This window comes from Lonchura striata, chromosome 2 (genome assembly GCF_046129695.1).
Source record: "Lonchura striata isolate bLonStr1 chromosome 2, bLonStr1.mat, whole genome shotgun sequence".
Classification (NCBI taxonomy): domain Eukaryota; kingdom Metazoa; phylum Chordata; class Aves; order Passeriformes; family Estrildidae; genus Lonchura; species Lonchura striata.
This window is the reverse complement of record NC_134604.1, coordinates 80,831,761-80,844,106: the sequence shown is the minus strand read 5'-3', so window position 1 is coordinate 80,844,106 and position 12,346 is coordinate 80,831,761. Positions and strand designations below refer to the sequence as shown.

Sequence of the window (12,346 nt, the reverse complement as noted above, 5' to 3'; positions counted from 1 at the left end):
AGGATAATGAAAGCTTGCAGTAAGGTTGAAACTGTCGGTAGAGATGTAGATGTAGTCAAAACCAGATAAGTTAGTGTCTTCTCCTGTGTACAAGTACCAAGAAGAAAAAGCACCAGGAAACACCTGCTATGTCAAATTGCCAACTTTCAGAACAGTAAAGAACAAAGGCATCAGGATTCAAAAGAAACTGCTTTCAAAGCAGCTATTTGTTGGTAAATTTCCTGACTTTTGCTCTCGATATGTGTCAGCATCACTTTGATATAAACATCAGAGCACAGCCTCAAGCCAAATTCTTCCCCCTTGGACTGAACCTTAGGGTGTTGCCAGTCTGTAGCCTAGCACATACAGTAACCCTACTAATGTATGGAAAACTCGTTGTATGGAAAATATGGACTTATGAAACTTGAAATATATTGTGGCATCTGAGTGACAGGTATCCCATGGATCCTGCTGTGCCCAGTCAAAAAAGAACACGCCCATGATTATAAGAATTTAGAAGATTTTTTATGACAGGGTCTGGAACCTGAGGTATAACCTCATGCCTGAGGTTATACTAAGATGATGCCTGTCTTCAACAAAAGTAGCAATATCAATTAGATGATGACATAGAATATGGTGGGTTTTTTTTCCTACTTTGAGAATAAGCTGGTGAATTTAAAGTATAACACCCTTCTTGCTTTCACAGAATCACAGAATGGGTAAGGTTGGATGTGATCACAAGGGGTCATCTGGTCCAGCCTGCACATTTAAGTAGGGTCATCCTTGAACACATTGCACAGGCTTGCATCCAAACAGTTCTTGATAAACTCCAGTGAGGAAGGCTCTTCAACCTCTCTGGGCAGTCTGTTCCAGTGCTCAGTCAACTGCACAGTAAAGAATTCATCCTCATGTTCAGGTGGAACTTCCTGTGCCTCAGTCTCTGCCCATTGCCTCTCATCTTGTTGTTTGGCACCACCAAGCACAACCCTGGTCCATCCTCATGACACCCTCACTTCAACACTTATAGTCATTGGAGGTCCCCTCTCAGCTGTCTCTCCTTGAGGCTAAACAGGCACAATTTACTCAGCCTTTCCTTGTAAGAGAAATGTTCCAAGTATTTTTTGAGCATAGAAGTGTTGATAGTATGGGTAGGAAGATGCAGATAAATATTTGCAAATGAAATTGTCCAAGGGATTTTTATTTGTTGAAGTTAATATTTTTTGTATATTTTTAGACTTATGTAGTGACTGAATCTTCTGAACTTTGCTTTTTGATCAATGGATTTTTTTCTAGCAATTTTAGATGGATAAAGGCCTGAATGCAGATGTTGGAGAAATTAAATTGTGCCACTGATTTTCCTCTGCTTTATCAATTTTAATCAATAAGAAGATCTCTTGCCACTTTTTGAAATTTTTTATTTTTTTAATTTTTACAGTTCAAGTGTTTACAAAGTATGAAATGTTTTATTTTCTGATTAAAAATTAAAATCAAATCATTATTACTGATTATATGTTTAGGCACTTGCAACTATTTAATTAATTGATACTTGATGTTTGACAAGGACTCTGTAGGCTAAGTTCTTAGAGAGTTAAAGCACACAGCAGCCCTGTAAAAAAATAGAAAGCAATATTTGATTCTCTTCAGTTCAAGCTATTAATTTGGGTTATTAATGCAGTGCGTAAGAGAAGTAAAGGGTGATGACTGAGTACTCTTTATTACTGATCACTAATTGTCTTTGAGATAGGACCTGAACTCTCAGAAACCAGAATTAATAGTCTGATTTAAAAAATCATGAAGATTTAAGGGCTACATAGGCACTACAGAGAATCCTCAGTCTAAACAGGCAGACTTTTATTCATTGTGCTAGGAACTCAGCACATGCTTAAATTCTATAGTAAGTTGAGAGACCTCATCAAGTTACTGCAAACTGTGTATCAGAGGTGATATAAAATAAGAAAATGAAATCAAAACCAGAACCAGTTAATAAATTAAGAAAAACAGTATGTATTTATTTGTTGTTAATAGTTTCTTTGGCACTGTATAGAATGAATGCATTGTGTATATACTGTTTTACATTGCAGATTTTCAAGGGCACTTCTGAATTCAGTCACGTCATTATAGCTTGGAAAGCAAACTGGAAACATTTCCCATTCAACAAATTAATTCTCAAAACAAATTGTTTCCTCACCACTACAAGGAGTCTCAAAAAGGTTGTTATAAATATTCTGTAAGCAACAGTGGCAGCAAAAAAAAAAACATCGTATATTTAACTCATTCCATTCTGCCTATTGAGTATGCCCAACAATATACTTAAATAGAATCAAACACCTGATTTTTCAACACCCTAACAAAGCAGATTTTCTTTTTTGTCTGAAAACACAAAATCAACATTTTTACTAATCTGTATGGGACTTGATATTTTAATTTTTAAAGATCATTATTTATACCATTAAAAAATTAGAAACACTTTTACAAGCAGAAAAAACAAATATAACTCTTCCAAAATAATGGAAAAAATATTTTTTCGCTGATTAAATCACAGAAGTAGATCAACATTCTAATATAAACATGAATATTTAACTCTGGGCTAACTTCCATAAAAGATATTACTCAAAATAGGCTGATATAAATTGAATAAAAATGGCCTAAAAGAAACAGACTTAAACAATATATCTTATTTGGGTGAATATTTAGTTTTGGAGAGGTATAGAGCTAGAGATATCAACCTGACCATAAAGAACTCAAATTTTCTTTCACCTAGGTTATGCTAAATTACAATAGATTTTACTTTGTGTATCTTATACGGGCAATGTTTTCCATAATCAAGCCTGTATGCAAGTGGATACCATATACACAGAAATGTACAAACTTTTTAAGGGGACAGGTGGATCACAGGAAATTTTCCTTCCCTAAAAACATGTAAAGTATTATCAGTGTAACTAAAGTAGTTGTGTAAAAACTAATAGAACTCTACAGAGATACTCTGTCTCTACAGAGATACTCAATTTATATGATGACAAAATTATAAAATGCCTTCACAAAGCATTAAGTAAATACCCCCATGCGTATTTCTCCTTTTCAACTACATTTCTAAACATTTGCTATCCCACATATTATCCTGTAGTTTTGCTGGAAACAGGTTACAATTATTTCTTAGAGCAGCTAAATTAGATCTCCAAATACATACGTGGTTTTCTGAAACAGTTTTTAAAGTGTCATGCAAAAGTGGAGGTAAGGACAAATACCATGTGGATCTGGGAAGATGATAATTCTCGGACTGGACATCAGGTTGGGTTCAGTAACTGGAGGAAAAAAATGGCAATATGGATGAAAAATAGAGCAAGAAATGTAGAGTGTTGCAGGTGGGTAACAACAAGGTGGATCTCTTGTCCTGTCTAGTTGTCAACAGATGCTCTGTGGCTCTGAAAACTGTTACCCACTAAGAAACAAAGTGAAGAATTATAGAGTATATAAGTACAGAAATTAGCATTATTCTATTACCACCTACCACATTAGAAAAAGGTATATAAGCTTCAAAAACCATTTCATCTAGCAAGTATTTTGTTTCTTTAATGTATGGATGACTCTGTGGCAGAGATTTTGGCATTACTGATTGGAATACTTTAGAATGGATTTGTCATAGGAATTGTCAGAACCACATTTAGTGTCTGGATTTCCTGTGTCATACATAGATAGATGTTCATATCTGAAAAGTTTTTTTACAAAAACAGTGTATGAGTTTATTTCATTGATGCAGGGAGATAAGAGATTTTTCTTCTTGCAGCAACAAATAAGTATAACAGCACAATTCTTGGAATTACAATATATCTTGCATACTGGAATGAGTGAAGAATCTTGTACATCACTGTTAAAGCCCAGAAACAATGAGTGCAGAAAAAGAAAAAAAAAAAAAATGCTGAAGAATGTTAAACGCTTTTTCTTGAGGGGCATGAATGTACTCACTTCATTTCCTCTGCATGCATTTTTAGGCAGTTAAACAGCCAAATTTAGAAAGTGCATAAATGTACTTGAACAGTAGTGATATTTCTTTGCAAAGTTACCTACGGAATGTGTTGCTGCTTCTTTCAATGCCTTGTCCCTGAGCTCATAACATCTTTTGCCACAGTAAGTGATCTTGAAGTTGTCCCACTATGAAGCAAATCATTTCATATTCATTAACTTATAGTAGAGTTGGACCTACATAAGAATAAAGGTCTGCATGACAAAAGACCTGGAGTAAAAACTTGTGTCGTTTGTTCTTGTCCTTTTGGATATACATTAGATGAAGTGGAACTTGTTACACTGAGAGAAGTTATAATGAGGCATGAATAAACAAAAGGAAGACACTGGTTTTATGGGAGCAGGATGGAGATTAAGTGAAGAAAAGCTGAAATATTTTTTAATGTATTCTGAGAAGAACTCAGTAGTACCAGTAGTAATTTAAAGACTCAAAACAAATTTCTCTTCAAGTTTATGCTGCAGAGTCAGAAGATGAGGTGTAAATGACTGCAACCTGGACAAGGATGCCAGGAACAAGAGCTTAATAATCATCTTTCAAGAGCCTTCAAGAAGGTTCTGTGCTCGAGGCATATCACTATTTACCATATTAAATTCATTTTAATATGCCATGTTTACATGGTTTACATCTTAACCTAGTTTATATCAAGAACATTTTCAAAGACTTTTCCACCTGATAGCAAAAATCTCTCTTAGCTCAATGGATCCTTATTAGCATTCTTATTTGTATACACAGAGGCAAAATTCAGACTGAAAACTCATGTAGTATACTTATAAAGCATCTTATTTTTTTTCGTCCTTTTCCATTATATATTTGTCTCCCACCTTGCTAAAGCACTGTCATCTATTTGAAGATTCTTTAAGTGAAAGAATTTAAATACCAGGGGTAAGTGAGTTTATCATGGTTGCTCTCAATTATCATACTTAATTTTTTTGTTTTATCTGTACTTCACCTCAATTGTCTGTGAAGAAAAACCTTGTGTTTGAGTCCAGCAATCACATGGATAATATTTAGATCAATTCCAAAAAAAGACATACAGTCGCTTTTAACTCTCTCTTGCAATCCCCATTATGTGACTCAGACATAAGAGTGTTGGGAAGAAAATAAAGTTTTAATGTAGTGAAATTGACAAAAACACTGGGGGGCTGCAGGGGTTGGAGTGAGGAAGTGATGTTTTCCTTCCGTGGAAGGAAATTTCTGTCAATGAACAAAAAGGTCATCTTCCCAGACTTGCTGAGTGCATGAAGCATTGCAAAGTCTGGCAGAGTTTTAAGTTTTTATGGACTTCTGTTCTTTTTTGGGCCTGAGCAACTCAAGACAGACTTCTAAAAGATTAAGAGACACATAGCAAGAGTTTGGAACAGACTACCTTCTGCTAAGGTAGTTCACCCCCGATAGAACAGTGGGATCATTCTTTACTTCTGAAAGAAAGAATGGAGACCAAGTCTATCTTCTCCTGCAATTAAGAGAACCCCACCCCCTGTTATGTTTTCCATGGAAGCAAGCAAATAAAAGAAAGAAAGAAACAAAAAAAAAGCCAAAGAAAACCCACCAAAAACAAACAAACAAAAAAAACAAACCAGAAAGAAATAAAATAAAGAAATAAATGAGAAAACAATTTAGGTGTGGATACTTTGGAAGCTAAAGGAAACAAAAAATATGGGTTATTTACGTGTACTGCATAATTTAAAAATACATGATAGAAAAAATAGACAATATTATTAAACTTTCAAAATATATAAAAATAAACCAAATGTTACCAGCAAAACATGTATAGAATTCATAGATTATTTTTTAATTTCAGTTGTGACCCCTTTTCCTTGTGAAATTGAAGCATAACAAAGAAGAAGCTAATATGTTATCTTACAGATTTGTTGCTACATCCTAAATTAAGCTTATTTGTAGGGATTTTCTGTTCTCCACATTGGAATTAGAGAGATTGATTCTGTTCTCACAATCTTAAATGAGGATAGCATTTGGCCTCCCACCCCATCTTTCACACTGACACTTAAATAGTAGCTTTTTATGCTAAGCAAACCTGGAATGAATTTTCCTACAGGTTTTAAAGTAAACAGCAAAGACAGATCTGTACAAAGAACAGAGGAATCTCATGGTAGGAAAGGATGGACAACATTCACTTGAACAGATGTTATTTTACAGACAATAAATGTCAGTGCTACTAGAGACTAGCAAGATAGAAGAAGGCAAGGTAGACAAAGTGAGGCACAATAAGGAAAAACAGAACTGAGGAAGAGACATTCTTAAAATAACTTTCAGAGATCTGAGCACCAGGATATAGAATGCCACTGTATCAGGGCTGTAAGTAAAAGGTCTCTCATCTTCCTTTAAATGTAGGCTTCTTGTTTCAAATTCTTCCTTTTTTTATTAAAAAGTGTATTTTTATCAAGATAGTGTCAACCATAAGAGTGATGTAAGCAAAACTCTAGTTTTAGGCTTGTACAAAGATAGAATTTGTTCAATAATGAAATCAGTTACTTTCAACCTTTTACCTTTTCTTTCTTTTACCATTTCTTTTTATTTTTTTTTAATTCATGCCTTTTTTTCCTGCTGAGGTGAAAGAAATGTTATGCAAAAAGTTATTGCAAAATAAAACTCTTTCTCTCACTCTATCATTTCAATTGTATCTCACTGATAAATTTCACAAATAGATACAGGATAAAACAAGATATGTTGCTTTTATTTATTTTCACATTTGTCCTCATCATACCTAAAGTTCATTGTGCTTATTATTTCTACTGATCTTCAACAAGTCACATGATTTTTCTTGGCATGAAGTGCTGTGAATAGGATGCTGCAAATCAAAGTCCTGTGAAGCAGTAGTGCTCTTGATTCCCTGCAGCGTTCAAGGTCAGCAGCAGATATAGCCTGAAGTTCTGCTCCTTGAATCTTGACCTTCACTGAGTGATTCTCTTAACGACTTGGGAGGGACATCATAATTAGATAAAAACCTTGCCTATCTTTATTAAAGGGCACCAGATTAAATTCTCTGCATGTTTGATGAGAAGTGAAGTGATTGTTTTCTCCACTTCAAATGCTTCAGCATGCCTTTTCATTAATGTTTTATTACTTGTGTAGTGAATTCTGATGCTTTTGAGAGTTTCTAAGAAAAAGGAAGAAAAAAGCACTCTCCTTATGATACTGAAAGTCTTCTTTTGATAGAAATTCTTTCAAAGATATTAATATTTTGTGTATGTACACATTGAACACCCATTTGAAAAAGGTGGCAGTTTATCTGAGGAATATAATTAAAAATCAGTATTTTAAGTAAACCCCAGTCACAAATTACTTCAAGCTTTCAACACAATAGGCCATGTAATGTAATCAAAGCTAAAGTGAATTAAATGCTTTCACTCCTTAAATTGTTTGATTAACCCATTGAGTTACAGATGAGCTTTTGAAGAAGGAATGATAAAATATTTATTCTGTTGCAGCTGAAATGACAAACATCCTGCTGCTCATTTTATTTTAGTAAAAAGATTACAAAAGCAATTTAGCTCCAGAACATACTGCTGCAGGCACTCATCAGGCAGATCTTTTGCACAGCATGTTATCAGAAGAGCAAGAGGTAAGATATTAAGTAAGAAGCAGAAAAATGCCAGTGGCATTATCAAATTGGAGAAGAGAGTGCAATTCTTTAGAGGGTGAAATTTGGTAAAAAGTCATAGTCATACTTGTTTCTCAATAGTGGAAGTCAGTCACTAAAAGTCACTTTCAATTTATGTGCCTCTTCATCTGCACTCCCTGTATTTCTGGTATTTTTGTGTCTGATTAATGCATCTGTGGGCCAAAAACAGCAAGATTGCCTTTATAATCTATTCATGATCAATCTGATATTATTTGCATCTTAATGTGCCCTTTTTACCTTTGCATTTCAAAAATACTTTTAAATGGGATGTGTTAAAAATGCCCAAACTCTTTTAGTAGTCAAGATATTGCAGGTCCTTTGGGTTATTTAAAACAAGAATAAGTTTTAAGTATTAATAAAAGATGGCTTCAGGGTAGTTACTGTAAAATACACAAAGCAAAACAACTACTTCAACACTCACATTTCACTGTTAATGCAGCTATTCATTTCCCATAAGGTCTGTAGGAGACCAAATTCCATAGGACTGCCTTGGGCCTGTTGCTTTACTGCTCTGTTCCACAGGGAACAAAGATGGTTATGTGTCACAATTTCTATCTCTCATGTCTATGTCTATGTCTATGTCTTATGTCTTTGCTTAAAAGTAAGCAACCCACCTGAAGAAATCGGAAAAAGCCATTTCCAGCTCTTCCTAGGACAATGTTTGATTGGAATGCATTCATTGCTTCTTGTACTTTCTGGTCATAGCTGGGATTGGCATATTTTAATGGCTTGAATTTCTTCTGTCTCATGTGCCAGGTTTTATACTGTATGAAAAAATGCCTGTCAGTGTACTCTGCTTTCCAGTCTTCACAGTTCTTTTTACTCACCCGCTTCATTACATTCTCTTGACTTTGACAGAGATGTCATATTTGCCTGCCAGTTAGCTTTCACTACTACTTTTGGCAAAAAATTGGCTCTCTTATTAACCATTGACCTATGTTACTTCTCCCTTGACCCTAGTCAACCTTGCTCATTCAGGATATCTCTGGTTGGCTTATTAGGCACATTTTCCTTTGCCTTTAATATAAGACTATATAATTTAGGAATACGAGTCTGAAGACAGTCCATTCCTTTCACTAAGGTCCATAAATGCTTTGAGCTAACTTCATTCTCCTGAAACTCTACTAAGAAACGGTGCATATTCTCTAAGAGGAACAAGTCCAGAATCTTCAGATGTTTTAAAAGACATATTCTGCAAAAGCCTGATGCAATAAATTTTTAAAAAAGGCATTTTTGAGCTCTAAGAAAGATTTTTCCTATTTTTACCCTCATTTATGAGATGATGATGCTTGTATTTAGCCATGAAGATGTTGTGAAGCCTGAGGAGGGTTACCTCATTTACAAATTAGTAAAAATTTGGAAAAAAAATAAACAAAAACCTACTTTACAACTGAAAAAAAATTAAATTTCAATGGTATAATCATTATAGATTTTTTAGACATTGATGATACAATAGTAGGAGCTATACCCACTCTAAAAGAGAATCAGGTAACAAAACATATTCACTCTTCAAACTTCTGTCTATTTTTGTTGTGGTTTTTGTGTCTTTTATAATTAAAGAAAGACTAATTTCCCATCATTTACTACAAATATCTTACCTTTCTTTACCAAGACATCCCATACTAAAAATAAGCTGTTTTATTTAAAAATACTTTCTATTACAGAAAGGGGGAGGGCGAATATAAAAGTAGGTTTTAACAATAGTGAGTTGCAGAAATCTTAATCAGCACACATAGTCAATGTTTTACAGTACACCATCATAGACAAATTTATTCAAGTTCAAATTTGTATTAATTTTCTCTGTGTGTCATTCGCAGGTATATTAATGTCACTGATCAATGAGAAACCAGCTGAAGGTTGTGGAACATAATGCCTTTACTCTGCAAGTATATATAATATTGAACGAAGACTGCCTGGAGAACAGAGATGGATTATTTCTACATCATGCTTAAATAAAGAAACGTGGAGCTCCTTCAGGTTTTCTGTGGCTGCAGCTTTATCGGCTTCTCAATGTCACTGCAAAAACAAGCTCTAACTCTCTGACCTTTAACAGCTAAAATAAAAATGAAAGTACAGTAAGCATTCTTGGCCTAGGATTTCACCTCGCTTGACAAATACCGTGTGCTTGTTTCAGTGAGCTCATGGGCACTCTATTTCCCCTGTCCCCAGGACCCTGTGACTCTGATCAAGGTAACCCTGAACCCCTCCTGCCTGTCCCAGCGGGGTTGGCGGAGAGCCAGGGAAGCTCCCCCTGCCCAAAGTCTATAGACCCCTGACATCTCCTGTTCCTCCTCTTTTGCCCCGCTCTCCCCATGGACATCACATAAAAATATAATAAAGAGAGCTGAACCAACATATCTGGGGTAAGAGCCTCTTTTGGAAATCTTTGCCATCTCCTGATATTCCTCTCCTCACAGCCTCGGACCTCTGGGCTAGCCTGATATGCAGGGGGCTGTGTGAGGGGGGGAACGTCATGTGCTAAGGATAGTCTTGTGTCATAGAATAAGATACAGATATTTTTTAATTGGTGATTTGAAAAAGTTACATTGGTAACTTAAAAATTAAAATTCCTGTTTTCCAGGAGCACTAATATAAATTTGTTATTGCACTTTCTTTTTGCAACCATATTGATTTGGTAGGCTTAAAGTTAAACCCTGTAGTCAGACTATTATTTACGATACCAGAAATTATTTGATTAATCATTGTGCCTTTTCATTATCTGATTCTTGAATTTAGTTGGTATCATTTTCCACCAAAACAAATCCAAAATACTGAGAAGATATGTCTATGTATGTGTTAGCAAAGTGCAACAAAGTATACCAGCAAAGAACATCAGAGGAAAAAACTCAAACCAAACATTAAAAAAACTCCAAAAGCAAAGCAAAAAAAAAAAAAAAAAAAATCCCCAACAAATTCAGTGTCTATGGTTTTATTATTAATCATCAGTATTTTATGAGAAACAAAGAATTTTATCTTTTTCATTTGTAGTCCAGGTCAAGTATTGTAGCATTGATAAAATATTTCTTTTCAAGGAAATCCTAATAGTCAATGTAATTGTTTACCCAGTTAACACTAAAAAATTGTGCCATAGTATCTAACTTCAAATGCAAATATCATTAAAAATCCATACTTACTTTAGTTGTTTGAAATTAGTTAAATATCAAAATTGTCAAATACATGAGAAATATTATCTAGTTTTGTTATTTATTATAGTGCTCCTAAAATTACCTTTTTTTTTTAACCAAAGTGCCAGAAGTACTGTGTTTGCCCCTGCTTAGACTAAAGGCAAGTATGCAATAATGCTATTAAAACATAAATGTTTTAAGTTTCTGGTGTTGCATAATTTTGATTTCTGTATCCCAGTACATAATTGATGTTTTCTTTTGAATATTTGAACTAATCTAGTTGCTACAGTTAACATTATTTTAATGAAAAATTGACCTCTGTTATACAAAATGTTTGTAATCTTCTATCCTGTGTTGATTTTTTTTGCAAGATATTTCTTTTATATATTCCCTAAAAAACCATCAAAACCCACTAGGAAATTAGTAACAGAAAACATTTTAAAATGCCCTTTATCTTTTTCATCCTTATTTGAATATTTCTCAAAAAAAAAAAAAAAAAAAGATGACCTTTAAAAATTCATATTTTATAGACCTTTACAAATTTCTTAATTGAATTTACACACAGGAAGTCTGCCAAAGATCATATATACACATTTCTGTTTTCCTTCTCAGTGAAATGACTGAAATGACTTAGCTGTGCTAAGATAGTATCTTTATTTAGACCAATTCTAAACCCAGTAAGGCCATGGAGGTGAATAACTGACTGGTCAGTAGGAAGAAAATAAAACCACTAGCAATTTTATGAAGTTTTAAAATTACCAAAGTAAATTGGATAGTTATACTGGAAATTACTGCAGGCTGATGAACACAAGCTTTAACGTTCACTTGCATATTGAACATGGTTATTAGCTTTGCAGTGGAGTTCTCTCTCCTCTTCCTGTTGACTTAGCAATACTGATGAGTTTTCAGGCACTACTGAAAGTAGGGGAGTTGTCCCACATCCAGGTGAATTAATTGTGTTAAGAGTAAATTCCAAAATCAGCACATTTTTTGCCTATGACAATATACAGAACTAGGAATTTCTTTATGTCTTTAAGATATCAGGGGGATTTTTAAAATTTAATTAAGAAGATAAATTGGTTGCAGTAGCGTAGGCAGACTTTTCCTCATTCATTTTAATTGTCCATGGGCTGTAATCCTTTTAGGACTTTTAGGCCTTTTTCTAAATGTTTTTTGTAAACTTGTTTCTTTAAAATTTTGCATAATAAATAAGAAATCAGAATATAATTTAAGTAATAACTTACAGGAAGTAAAATGCCCAGGTCTTAAAAAATTAAACTGCAAGAGGCTGACATGGTATTTTAGAATGCCAATTCATAGATATCACAAAACAACTGAAAGTTCCCCAGCAGTTTTCTACTTTGGTTCAGACTGTGAATTTTATATGAGAGTAATCTGGAAAAGTTTAACAGCAGGAAGATATTTTTCTGTGGTAGACAATCAAAAATGTATAATTGTGATTCACAATCCACTGCTCAGAGATGCCCAAACCAGTCCTGAATCCACATAACAGTCTCTCCCCAGCACACTGACACAACCAGACTCCCAACATCACACCACTCTCTGTGATGTTCTCAA

General features: G+C 34.2%; 1 long non-coding RNA gene across 1 annotated transcript in view; it reads left to right on the top strand.

The window, feature by feature from the left end:
* Positions 1–9,615, top strand: part of LOC144248894 (uncharacterized) — a 30,071-nt gene extending 20,456 nt beyond the window's left edge. The window contains exon 2 of the long non-coding RNA XR_013342075.1: positions 9,461–9,615. This is a non-coding gene — a long non-coding RNA (uncharacterized LOC144248894). The remainder of the gene's footprint in view (positions 1–9,460) is intronic.
* Positions 9,616–12,346: the final 2,731 nt, after the last annotated feature.